This window comes from Rhinolophus ferrumequinum, chromosome 28 (assembly GCF_004115265.2).
Source record: "Rhinolophus ferrumequinum isolate MPI-CBG mRhiFer1 chromosome 28, mRhiFer1_v1.p, whole genome shotgun sequence".
Lineage (NCBI taxonomy): Eukaryota > Metazoa > Chordata > Mammalia > Chiroptera > Rhinolophidae > Rhinolophus > Rhinolophus ferrumequinum.
Genome location: NC_046311.1, coordinates 14,287,385 through 14,299,830, shown reverse-complemented (window position 1 = coordinate 14,299,830; position 12,446 = coordinate 14,287,385). Strand labels below are relative to the sequence as shown.

At 47.2% G+C, this 12,446-nt stretch overlaps 1 protein-coding gene and 1 non-coding gene across 3 annotated transcripts in view; both read left to right on the top strand.

The window, feature by feature from the left end:
* The window catches only part of OTUD7A (OTU deubiquitinase 7A), a 205,797-nt gene that overhangs the window by 79,202 nt on the left and 114,149 nt on the right, over positions 1-12,446 (top strand). The window lies entirely within an intron of this gene.
* On the top strand, positions 10,602-10,708 carry LOC117018997 (U6 spliceosomal RNA). Its single transcript, XR_004422387.1, has one exon. It is a non-coding gene; the product is annotated as a U6 spliceosomal RNA (small nuclear RNA).

Here is a 12,446-nt window from a genome sequence, read left to right as displayed (position 1 = left end):
GTGGGCTCCGTCCCCTGCAACTAAAATTGAACAGGGCACCTTGAGCTGAACTGCCTCCCGGATGGCTGGAGTTGGTTGGAGCACATCCTCTCAACACAAGGTTGCCGCTTTCAACTCCCGCAAGGGATGGTGGGCTGTGCCCCCTGCAACTAGCAACGGCAACTGGACCTGGAGCTGAGCTGCACCCTCCACAACTAAGACTGAAAGGACAACGACTTGGGAAAAAGTCCTGGAAGTACACACTGTTCCCCAATAAAGACCTGTTCCCCATCCCCAATAAAATCTTTAAAAAAAAAAAACACACAGATTTCCCACAGTATCTTTCTAACTATTGAAAAACTGAGTAAGATGTAAGAAACCTCCTTTGAAATGTAGGACTTGCTGCATTTTAATTTAACTTTAAGGTATGTGTTGTGTACCTATTTCGTGCCAGGCAGTGTATGTTAGTGAAAGACAGGTGAAACCCCACCCCATGTCCTCCCAGAAATTACCTTTTAAGAGGGAAAGAACAACCATACAGTGTGTGTGTGTGATAAGTACACTGTTGGTGATCAGTGCTGAAGAGAACAAATAAAGCAAAGGAGGGGGCTCCAAAGCAGTGAGGACCCATGAGGGTTCAGGGGGGCTGAACATTTAGACAAGGGGTCTGGGAAGGCCTCCCCAGGTGGGGGTTGTGAGGACCTCTGCAGGAGGGCAGGACAGGCCGGGAGGCTTGACAGGGTGAGGGGAGGGTCAGGGGTGTCCCAGGAAGAGGGAGGACAGACGAGGCCTGTGGCCAGCGTATGCTGGCATTTTAGGGAGCAGCTGGGAGGAGTATGGCTGCAGAGGAGAGATGGGGGAGAAGCAGATAGGATCAGAGGGGAACCCAGGGCTGTGACATTTGAAGCATTGTCAGGCGTGATTGGACTTGGGCTTTCCTCTGAGTGACATGGGACATCATTGGTGGGTCATGGGCAGGGGACTTGATCCAACGTAGATTTAACAGAATCCCTATGGTTGCTGTTTTGAAACTAGATGTCAGCTTGCTGGGCAGGAAGACTAGTGAGGAGACAGTTGCAATCATGCAGGTGAGAAAAGACAGTGCTTGGATGGGGATGATGACAGGGCAGCCGTGAGAAGTGGAAGCTCTAGCTTCAAATGACATTGGGGACCCTGAATGACTTGCCAATGGGCCAGATGTGGATGTGGAAGCAAAAAGGTAAAGCTGCCTCCTACCGTCTTTGTCTAGAACAACCGCGGGCCTGGAGGTTCTCAAAATGAAGTCAGGGGAGGTCACAGCAGGTTGGACTTGGAAAGAAATATTAGACTCTCTGAAGCTGAGTTTGGGACATGTGTCCTCGCAGATGTGCAATACACCCCCAAGTTACGGAGAAAGGGAGGATTGGGGACCAAAAATGAAGGAGGAATTTAACACCTAATACCACAACCCGTGGCTCAAGAACGTAGGAGAAATTGACAACTGCATTTTCTAGCGAGAGATAAAGCTGCCTTTTTCAGTAATTTCAAAGAACAGGGGGAAAAGTAGCAAGGACGATATAGGCAATCTCCACAACAGAGTAAGGAGACTTGATCTAATATGTAGAATCCTGTGCAATGACAGGTTGTGCAGAAGAAGAGGGCTCCCCCGTGGCTTTTCACTTATTCAGCAAACATTTACTGAGCAGCTCATGTGGAGCAGGGAGGTACTTTACAGGGTTAGAAAGAAGTGTAAATCCCAGGCCCCATGCTGAGGCCTCCGCAAGCGTGCAGGATGGTTGACGGGCCGGGTTGTATCATGCTTGGAGCAAGATTTGAGAAGGGACGATGTGAAGAGAGAAGTTAAGGAAACTTACTAAGTTGGCTTTTTACAAAGTAACCGGAATTATCTGGCAAGGAAGGGGTGCCACGAGAAGAGACCGGGAGAAGCATGGTATGTGTGTGGAACTTCTTCAGGGAGAAGGAAGGGGCCAGAGAGGGATGGGACAAGTCAGGTGGACACGGGACAGTTTGAGCCTCAAACCAATCGTTACTGTAACAGGTTGTTACTTAATAAATAGGCAGTGATGATTAATAGAGGGCAATGCATATGTCTGTACTAATATAAAAGACTGAATAGAGAAATACATTGAGGGGTAGTGGACAGCTTTCTCTCACAGTGGAATGCCAGCTAATAAATGTAGAAGAAAGGAGGGAACTAGAAAATCACCATTGGACAACCTCCAAAGTATTAATTGTTGTAGAGAAGAATATCATGGGTTGCTAAACCAGTGGAGGAAAGTTCAACGAGAAACAGAGGATTGACACAAAGTATCTCCATGCAAGGTACATAGTAATTACAAATGGATAAATAGTGATTTGGCAGTGGAGTAGTGGGGCAGACAGCACAGGAAGCAAGAGACTGAAATTAACATCACAAACAATGCGCCCAGTCACCACTTGTCCCCTGATGTGGGCCTGGGGGCAAAGCACCACTTTTCTGATATTCCTGCCGGAAATGCTCAAGTGAGTCAAATCAGGAGGCATTGTAGGACAGACCCAAACAGGGGGACGTTCTACACCTCAGTAGGGTGTCAGAGTCATGAAATGAAAGACTGAGAAGCTATTTCAGATTTTTTAAAAAAAAGCTAGATTAAACGCATGAGAACGAAATGCAACGTGGGATCCCGGTGTTTTGCTACAAAGACAATGGGACAATGGCTGAAATTTGAATGAGGTCTTTGGATTAGACTCAGAGGTGGAAAGAATGACAAAATGACAAAATGTAAATGTAAATTTTTAACATTTGGGGGATCTAGTAAATGGGAATTGTTTGTACTATTTTTGCAACTTTTCTGTATTTCTGGGATTATTTCAAAATTTAAAAAATTAAAAATAAAATAGACAGCGTTAGATGAAAGGCGTATTTACCACACATTACGGGGGTGTACGTGGGGCTTACCCTGCAGTGTTCGAGTTCACTCCAAATGGGAGTACTGTGTTTCCCTGAAAGTAAGACCAGGTCTTATATTAGTTTTTGCTCCATTAGGGCGTCTTTTCAGGGGATATCTTATTTTTTCGTGTAGAACAATCTACATTTACTCAGTTCCAATCATGTCACCTTCTTCTGGAACATCGCCATAACATACTAAATGCGTCTGTCTGGCTGACAATCTTAACTGGGGCTTATTTTTAGGGTAGGGCTTATTTTTAGGGAAACGCGGTAGTGACCCACTCAGATTTCTACAGTGCGATCACAGGGAACCCACTGTTTGGTAGTCTTCGCTGTTTAGATAACTTGTAAGGTCTGAAAAATGTTCCTCTGACGTCGATAGGCCAAATTTCTAACAACGTCCCCCATTGCTGGGTACTCACATGGCTTCCAACCGTCCCTGAGCTGCAGAGAGGAAGGTAACTATTATAGCTGAGCACCGTCAGAGCACATGTGTCCCCGCATGACCCTGTGGCACATTCTTGGGGTGCCGTTGCTGGGCCAAGTGCGCAGTTTGCAGCGCTCGCTCCTTTCTGGCATCTTCCTATCTGGGGGGGTCCTACCTGCTCACATGTCCTGTCTGATGTCATCCGCTGCCTCTGGCTGCATCTCAGCAATGTGATCTCCTTTGAGAGCACAGAAGAAAGGCATTAGTACAAACTATCAAACTATGTCATTGAAATAAGTATGCAGTATATTGTTCAGTTAGTAGGTCAAAAGAGTTACCACTAAATGCTTTTTTACTCTGGCTGTTTCTGTGGGTTTCTGACCAAAAAACCGATGCTTGGTTTCATTGTCATAGTTTTTTTTTTTTTTCACAATGACGTCACTTCCTTACAGACCAGGAAGGAACCACAGTAATCTATTTGTGTCTCACTCCACCGCTGAAATGTGGGCAGCATCCGTGTGTCAATGTTCCCTCAGCGTGCAGCACACTCCTGAGTGAGGAAGGGCCCCGCACAGTTCTGTTGAATGGAAATAGCAATGTACGCCTCAGGAAAAGGTCACTTTGCAGCTTAGGAAAAGGAGGAAATGCTCAGATGGGAAGCAGAAAACAGTGTGGAATGGTTAGTTGCCATTATAATTTTCATTTATTTCTTCACCCTGTTTTTTCTCAGTAGCTGTTACATCCCATGGACTGTGTTTGGTCCTGGGGAGACAAAACAGGCACATTTCCAGAACTTAAATTCTCCAGAGGGAGCATACACAGGATGGATGGATGGGTGGATGATGGATGATGGATGGATGGATGGACGGATGGATGGTTGGATAGGAGGGTAGATGGATGGATGAATGGATGGACAGACAGATGGATGAACACATGGATGGGTAATATTACAGATTATGCTAGTGCTACAGAAGAGGTAATTGATACTGCAATAAAATAACAAGGAGGGTAGTTTAGACAGGGGAATCAAGGAAGGCTTCTCAGCAGTGGTGAAATTGCAGCACACACTTGAAGTAAAAGGAGGAGGATGGGAAGTGCTGTGGAAGCTCGTCCAGGCAAAGTCAATCTCAAGAGCAAGAAGCGGTGAGGAAAGCATCTGGCAGGAGTGAGAGAGAGAGAAGGCTCAGCCTGCAGTGCTGATCTAGGACAGCCATGGTGCCAGGTGAGCTTGGAGAGGCCAGGTGGTGCAGGACTGATGGAGGCTTAGAAAGAAGTTCGGATTTTATTCCGACGCAGTGGGAAACCGTTAATGGGTTTCAAGCAGGGAATGACATGATATAATTTACCGCCTTTAAAGAGCTTTCTGGCTGTGTGGAGAAGGGATTGGGGGAAGAGGCACACTGGTTTGCTGATGTGAGTAAAAGCATGCAGACGGACTGAAGCGATCCATAGCATACTCGCAAATGTCCAGCTACATGCCAGTAAGGCTGGTTTTCAAAACTGTGTAGACAGAAGTTGATTGGGGTGCTCCTTCATGGGCCTATTTATTAGCTTTCCATAAGGGCTCTTTCATCGTCCATAGATTTTTATTGCCCGTCCTTTTTATAGAAGTATAACACCTACAGAAAACGCACATCAAAATGCACCACCTTGTGAGTTATAAAAATGCAAATATCCCTTTGTGATCCCCACTCAGACCAAAAAATAAAAATAGAGCATTTTCTGCAGCCATTCTTTTCCCGCGTGCTTTTGCCCCATTCTACCTCCTTTATTTTCTACCTACTCTTTCCAGTCTCATGACCTCTAACTTGCAGATTGTTTTTGCCTATTTTTAAACTTCATGGGATGAACCAAATAGTATGTTTGCTAGGTCCCTCCCTGCCTATCCCACCCGGTTCATATTAAACTATAGTTACCTGTGAGGGGACCTCCCTTCCTGCAGCAGGTCCTCTCTCTAAATTACTGTTGGGCAGTTGGGGGAAGGTCAGCGTATGTTCCTGAGTCTTTCATTTCTTAGAAGTAACCAGCTAAAAATAATTAATATCTCAAAGAGTCATAGTCTGGGGTGACACAGAATGGATACTAGTCCGTTCTTGACTTGATGGATTTCAGTGATCGTTTCTCTCTCTGTAGTTTGCCCTTTCACCCTCCTGATGATGTGGTCCAGTGAAAAGGCGCTCTTGATGTTAATACACGTATGTCTGTCCGTTTTTTAGAGTTGGTATTTGGGACACCCTGTTTTAGGGGTCCTTGTGTATCCCAAGTCCATGAAGGTGCCTCGCTACATTGCTTTCCAGACGCTTTATTGTTTTACTTTGCACATTCTGAAATGCCATGACCTTGGCATTGATTTTCATATATACCGTGAGGGAGGGATCAAGGTACATCTGTTCACGTGGCCACCCCATTAACTCAGCACATTTGTTATACTGTGGAAACAAATCTTCTCTCAAGCGCTCTGCAGTGTCATTTTAGTCCCATATGACATCCTTTGCAAAGCCACGTGCAGTGTGGGCACGGGTATGGCAGTAGCTGGTGCTGCCTCCCAGCGTGAGGGCCGGGGCCCACGTGGAATGGACGAAGGAGAGGAGCTGGGTCACTCGTGGTTCTTGGCCTCCTCTGGTCAGCGATGTAACGGACGGATCAGGTGTGGGACGGGAGAGGATTCCGTGATGAGAAACGTTGACAAGGCCATTAGAATGCCGACGTCAGCTCCCCTGTCTAACGGGGGTGAGGGGAGGTGCCCGCCTTGCCTGGGGACCCTTAGGCTGAGCGTCCGCAGGCATATTGAAGAATCAGAGGACATCTCTCGGCTGGAAGCACAGTGGATGAGGCTCTGCACCTCACCTCGCCTAGTGGGTGAGTCAGGGATCGGGCCACGTTCCTCGAGGCTGTCAGAAAGCGATGCGTGAGTCGTGTGGGGTCCTGTCACTGCAGGAGCAGAGGGACCCCAGCAGCAAGAAGCCAGAGATGTACATAGGATTCCCAAGGAGGCTGGGATGGGCCAAAGTGACCATGACAAACAGGCATACAGCCACCCAGGTCAAGGAAACTGCAAGTAAGTGACCTGCGATGGCAATCTTTAAGGAAACAACAAAATTGCCCACAAGGGCACGTGATCCTTCAACATGTGCCAGGCCTGGGGCACAAGACAGGGTGCGGAGTCCCCTCAGGTCCAAATGCCTTTCTTCTGCCTCCAGTTAGTAAAAGATGCCAGGCCTCGCCCCTTTACAGCAGGCAGGCCCCACCCCCACCCCCCACGGGTCTGGAGGGGCCCGAGGAGAAAGATCGTCTGGCATGAAGATTGAGAGATGGGGTTGGATAACACCAGCGACACGGCATATTCCTTTCAGGATACAGATTGCTTTTGTAAGTCGGGGGCGTGTCAGCTTCTCATCCAGCAGATGGAACTCCCCTTCTGAATTCCTCCAACTGAAGTCGTTTTAAAGAGTTGCGAGGGAGACAGAAATGAAGCTGCATTTTCGTTATAGTCCCCAAGTCATGCTCCTTCAGGTTCCTGGAGTCTTTACCTGCACAGGTATCTCCCTCCTCAGCCCTGTTCCTGCCTGATGGTGGGGGCCTGTCACCCCCGTGTGGGCTGCTGCCTCCTGCAAGCCCAGAAGTGCCTTGGGGGCAGGACCCCACCTTCAGTCCTGGGCATAGCTGTGCTTCTTCCCTGCATCCCTGTAGATGCTGAAGCAGTCGTTGCCAAGGAAATGGAGAGAGAAACATCCTAACCTCTGGTCACTCAGAATTTACCCACAGGGAGAACCTTAAATGCAAGTGATTTGTCTTCATCTGAGATGACACAAACAAAATGCATTATTTCTCCCTCACTTCCAGTTATCTCCACTGTGCCTTATTCTTGTATGTTCTTTGAACCTCAGTGCCAATCATGGGATCGACTCTCCAACTTAACACTGGTGGGTCGTGTTCTCTAGGAAGAACGATACCTCACGGTGAGAGGCGTTCGGCAGGTGAACCCTTCCTCATACTTGAGTTTGTATCTCTCCATTTCTCAAGACTGCATTCCGGATACCATCGAGCAATTGAGAATTCATTCCTCCCAGAAACACCGGGGGCTTCAAGATGATTTATAGCAAGTGAGGTTCGCAGACCTATGGAGAGTGGAGATAAGAAGTAAAGTGAGGCAAGACAGAGGGTGAAAAGCCAAGGAAAACCATTCCAAGCAGGGGATTTAAGAGCAGGTGATGCGGTTCAAAGTGCAGGGAAGAAAGTGAGACACTCAGACACAGCGGTACATCCTAGCAAGACGCACTGCGCTGCCCTGGGGAGGTGGCTCCTGGAAGACAGGCTGAGGCAGGAGGTGTAGACAGTCAGGACATGAGTCCGTCTACACCCGGAAGGAGGAACTGCGAGCCTGCCGCCCACTTCACACCCCCGTCAAGTCCACGGCCAGCTGGTGACCAGCCTTCTCCACCCCTCACACCTTTTCAGGATGGACCATTCCCGTTGCTGGCTGGGGACATCAAGCTGTGGCCGCTCATCAACCGGCCAGTCGACAACATGTAGCACAACAGGCATTTCCTCACCACTCATTCTCATTCTCCTTCTGTCTTGCTCACGTCAACACTCCTGCCCTGGGTGTGCTCCTGTCTGAACCACAAACAGGATGGAAAGAATACTCAGTGCTCCCAAACTCGGACCCACACTTAGCATAGGCCCACTTGGTGCTGGTGGTGGCCTCGCCCTGTGTATGGGTGGCACGTGGCCCTACCTGCTTCCTTCCCGAGGGCAGGATACTGACTTTCCTTGACACTCTGGAAACCAGCCCAGGGAGCTGGCTCGATTTCCTTATTGCTATTCCCAAGGACCGCCTGTAACACAGGATTTACTGACTCCTTGTTGTAAAGAATAGAATCATATTGTATGTAGCAAGGGAGGCTGAGTATGTGATGTTTACCTAGTCATAATCTCAAGGACGAGATTCTTTAAAATATAGTGTTTTAATAGAAAATCTGAGACAACAGATTTTCAACAGATCAGGAGACAAGAGCCATTGAAAAGACTGGTTGTTACAGTTCCCTAGAAACAGGAGGCACACCACGCCACGCAGGACCACGCAGAGAAGCACCAGGCCGGTCAGGAGGCCGGGGGAGTGAGGGGGGCATGGGCACCAGCCTCTGAGGGGGTTTCCACAGAAGGCTCAGGGTGGCCAGTCTGAGTCATGTCAGGGCTCTGGCTGGCGGGGTGGCCCCAGTTGTCTGGTACCTGGCGCGGGGTGATTAGGGTGGAGGGTAATGTCCCCTGAGGGTAAGAGCCCCACGAAGGAGGTGGTTGGGCTGTGGCGCTGGACTGGTTGGGTTGCATATGAAAGATGTGCTCCTGGGAGAGTATTTTACTATCTCTCGGACTTGGCCAACTGTGGGTGTCGGGGTGTCAGGCCCCCAATGTTCAGCAAGGCCACACAGGGTCAAAGCATCAGAACAGAGAAAATAAAAGGCATGGTTAGTGCACAAGAACTGCTCCTGTGCGGTGCCAGGTCATGGGAGTGTGTGGGAGACCTGCAGAGCCGGCTCCCCCTTTGCCATGCAGGATGCATTTCCAGAGGTGCCGTGCCTGAGGGCCACCTCTGCCCTGCACCCCAGACCCCAGAACTGGCATGTTGGTCGCCCTCGGACCTTCTTCTGTATCTCTTGCCGCTTCAGGGTCACTCCTGGCAGTTTTAAGCATCTCTCCCTCATTTGCCTGTGTTCAGACTTTCTTAGCACGTGTGGAGTACGGGTCCGGGGTGCCAGGTGGGCAGTCCAGGTTCAATAAGAGGCCACAGGAGAACTGCAATAGAATTTATTACTCAGGTTCTGGAGGAAGTGCCTGGCTTGCCCTGAGGGATCGCACAGGAGGTCGAGGCAGGGAACAGACAGAGAGAGACAGGACCTGGGGCTCACGCCGTTATTGGGGCCGTGGGTGGAGTGCGTTGGGGTTCCTGGCTAAGACCAGATCGGTCCATTTCAATAAAAAACAGTAGGGTTTTGGTAAGCTCCACAGGGTTCTTCTCTAAGGGACACACAAGCGGAGGGCTCTGGGAGACGGGGGAGACTGTCTGTCACGAGGACCGTTGGGGACGTCGTCTCCGGGACTTGCGCTTCCCTGTGACTCTGCAGGCTGTTCCTGAGGGTGTGCCCTGACATGAGGGGCGAGTGTCAGTCTAAGACCCCCCCAGGCCACCTGGCCAAACATAACGGATGACGAGGCAGCGATACATGGAGTCACTGAGCTAAACTCTCCACAAGCGGCCAACACAGGTGAGCAAGGACCCCCCGTCCTTGTCCCCCAGGACCTGGCACGGCTGTGCTGTAACACAGTCACTCAATACACTGGTGGGACCCGTGACCTCAGCACTTGGGCCCACCCAGCCCAACCTGTGCTGTCCTGGGGCACAGACGCCACACGGCAGGGAAGCCTCCATCTCCGCCCAAACTGGCTCAAGTTCCGGTGTCAGTGCTTCGCACAGGCCTGGCTGGCTGGCTGTCACTCTGGGTTATGCTGTGGTGCCGGCATTACAGACAGCTTCGTGTGTATCCCTTCTCCACTCCCTGTGACATCTCATGGTCCTTTTTCTGCTCAGCAGTTGCTAAGGAAGGCCCCACGCCCCCCCACCTCGACCTGGGTCCCTCCATGTCCTAATTGGCAGTCTTTTCTGGGTTCTGCCCGCAAACCTCCCCTAGCTGAGGGCCGGGGGTGCTGCAGTTTAATTATTGCTCCCTTTACATCCTGGCTCCAGCAGCAGTGATGCTGTTACATATAAAACCACTTCTTTATAAATAGCCTTTTCAGCGCTTTCACCCATGTCCTAATGGGATTGTCTTTTAGAGTTGAATTATCAGAGTACTTTCTATATTCTAGATCTGAGTCTTTGGTCAGATATGTGGTTTGCAAATATTCTCCCCCAGTCCATAACTTCTCATCTCACCTCAACAGGGTCTTCCACAGAGCTCAAGAGTTTTAATTTTGATGAATCCAATTTATTATTGATTTTGCTGTGGATGTCACCAAACCCTATGTCGCAAAGATTTTCTCCTATTTTTTGTCTTCTGAAGATTTTATAGGTTTATGAAGTCCGTATAAATCTATGATCCATGTTGACTTAGTTTTTGTGTAGAATGTGAGGTTGAGGCTTTTATTTATTTTGTTTTGGGTTTCTTGCTGATGGATATCCAAATTGCAAATGATGTCCATTTGTTGAAAAGACTGTCCTTCCTCCACTGAATTATTTTATCACCTTTGTCAAAACTCGGCTGGCCAGCACTCACTTCCGTAGCACACACACTGAAATAGAAGTGATGCAGAGAAGATTACCGTAGGCGTCATGGAAGGATGACATGCAAATTTGTGAAGCGTTCTATATTTTTAAATGCCACTGAATTCTACACGTAAAAACAGTTAAAGTGTCAAATTTATATTTACCATAATTTTGAAAACTTGATGTAATACTACAACAGCCATTGAATTGTACACTTTAAGTGACATAATTATGTGGTATATGAATTATATTTCAATAAATATAATATATTATAATTTGCATGTGTAAAAAGTGCAGCCAAAAGAAAAAAACAAGAAAAATCAATTGGCTATACTTGTATAGGTCTATTTCTGGGTTCTTTATTCTATACCTCTGAGCTGTGTAGCCATATAATAAGCTGTAGCTGTATAACAAGTCTTAAATTCAGGTAGAGTGATTAATCCGGAATTATTTTTACATTTCAAAACTGTTCTAGCGCATCTAGTTCCTTTGTCTTGCCATGTCAGTTATGTAATGTGCTGTCTGTCTCTAGAGGCATCTTGCTGGGATTTTGACAGGAATTGCGATAAACCTATAGATCACTTGGGGGGAATTCACGTCTTGATTGTGTGGGGTCTTCGGTCCATGAACATGGAATGTCTGACCCTTTTGTATGGCTGAGTAACATCACATTGGACAACTTCTTTATGCACTCCTCTGTTGATGGACACTTAGGTTGTTTCCATGTCTTGGCTGTTGTACGTAATGCTGCAGTGAACATGGGGGTGCAGGTATCTCTTCAACAAGTGATTTCGTTTCCTTTGGATAAAGACCCAAAGGTGGAATTGCTGGGTCATAAGGTAGTTCTATTCTTAATTTTTTGAGGAACCTCCATACCATTTTCCATAGTGGCTGAGCCAATTTACAATCATGACTGCAGCGCTTTATCAACCATGTAAGCTTTTTGTACATTAAGAAGACTAATTTTTATTATTTGCAAAGATTTGTTTTATATAAGGCAGATCATAAAGGTAGCTTTTCACCCACTTATTCTGACAAAGGTTCTTTCTATGTAACCGCAGAGCTGTAACTGGAGAATTTTGCCAATTGGTTAGATTCACATCAGATACTTCAAAGAAAGTTCAACATTAATTCTCTCTAGTTTGTATTGAATAGAATCAGAGAAGCCTTTTAGTGTTCCTCCGGCAGGATTTCTAAAGCTACTTTTGCCGGAAGGTTCTTTAAAAAGCTTCATTTTGTTAATTAAAGTTTTTCTAGGAAGAGAGGGTGGAAGGAAGAGAAGAGGGAAGAAATCTTGCAGGGATGTATCACGGCCTGCAGATTAAAATGTGTGGCCTCAGCTTTACTAGCTGATCTTAAACTCAGAGCCCTGTTTAGCTGATGTCATTTCTTTTCAAAATGCAGTACTGCTGTGTAGTCGTCCGGACATTATTCTAAGAATGGGGTCATGGTAAATTAAAAAGATTAATAAGAAAAACAGAAGAAGTTTAACTTTTGGTCAGAGTCTTGGAAATCATTTTTCCTAGCCTCTTTTAAATTTTGTATATATTGTATTTGTATTTTGCCATAGGAATGCTTATGAAAAGCAAGAAGTATGAGAAGTATGAATTTTTAATAAAGAGCTTAAAAATCTAAGTAGTGGAGAAATATACTGTACTCCTTGATGGGAAAACTAAATTTGAAGATATCAGTCAACAACAATAAGAAAAAAACCCCAAACAACAGCAACTTGAGAAATAGGAAACACTAAATAAGACAGCAGGAAACGTCCCAATATACCAGTCACGGCTCTGCCCTGCTCCCACTCCCTAGCAAAACAACAACAACAACAACAAAAAACAATTGTC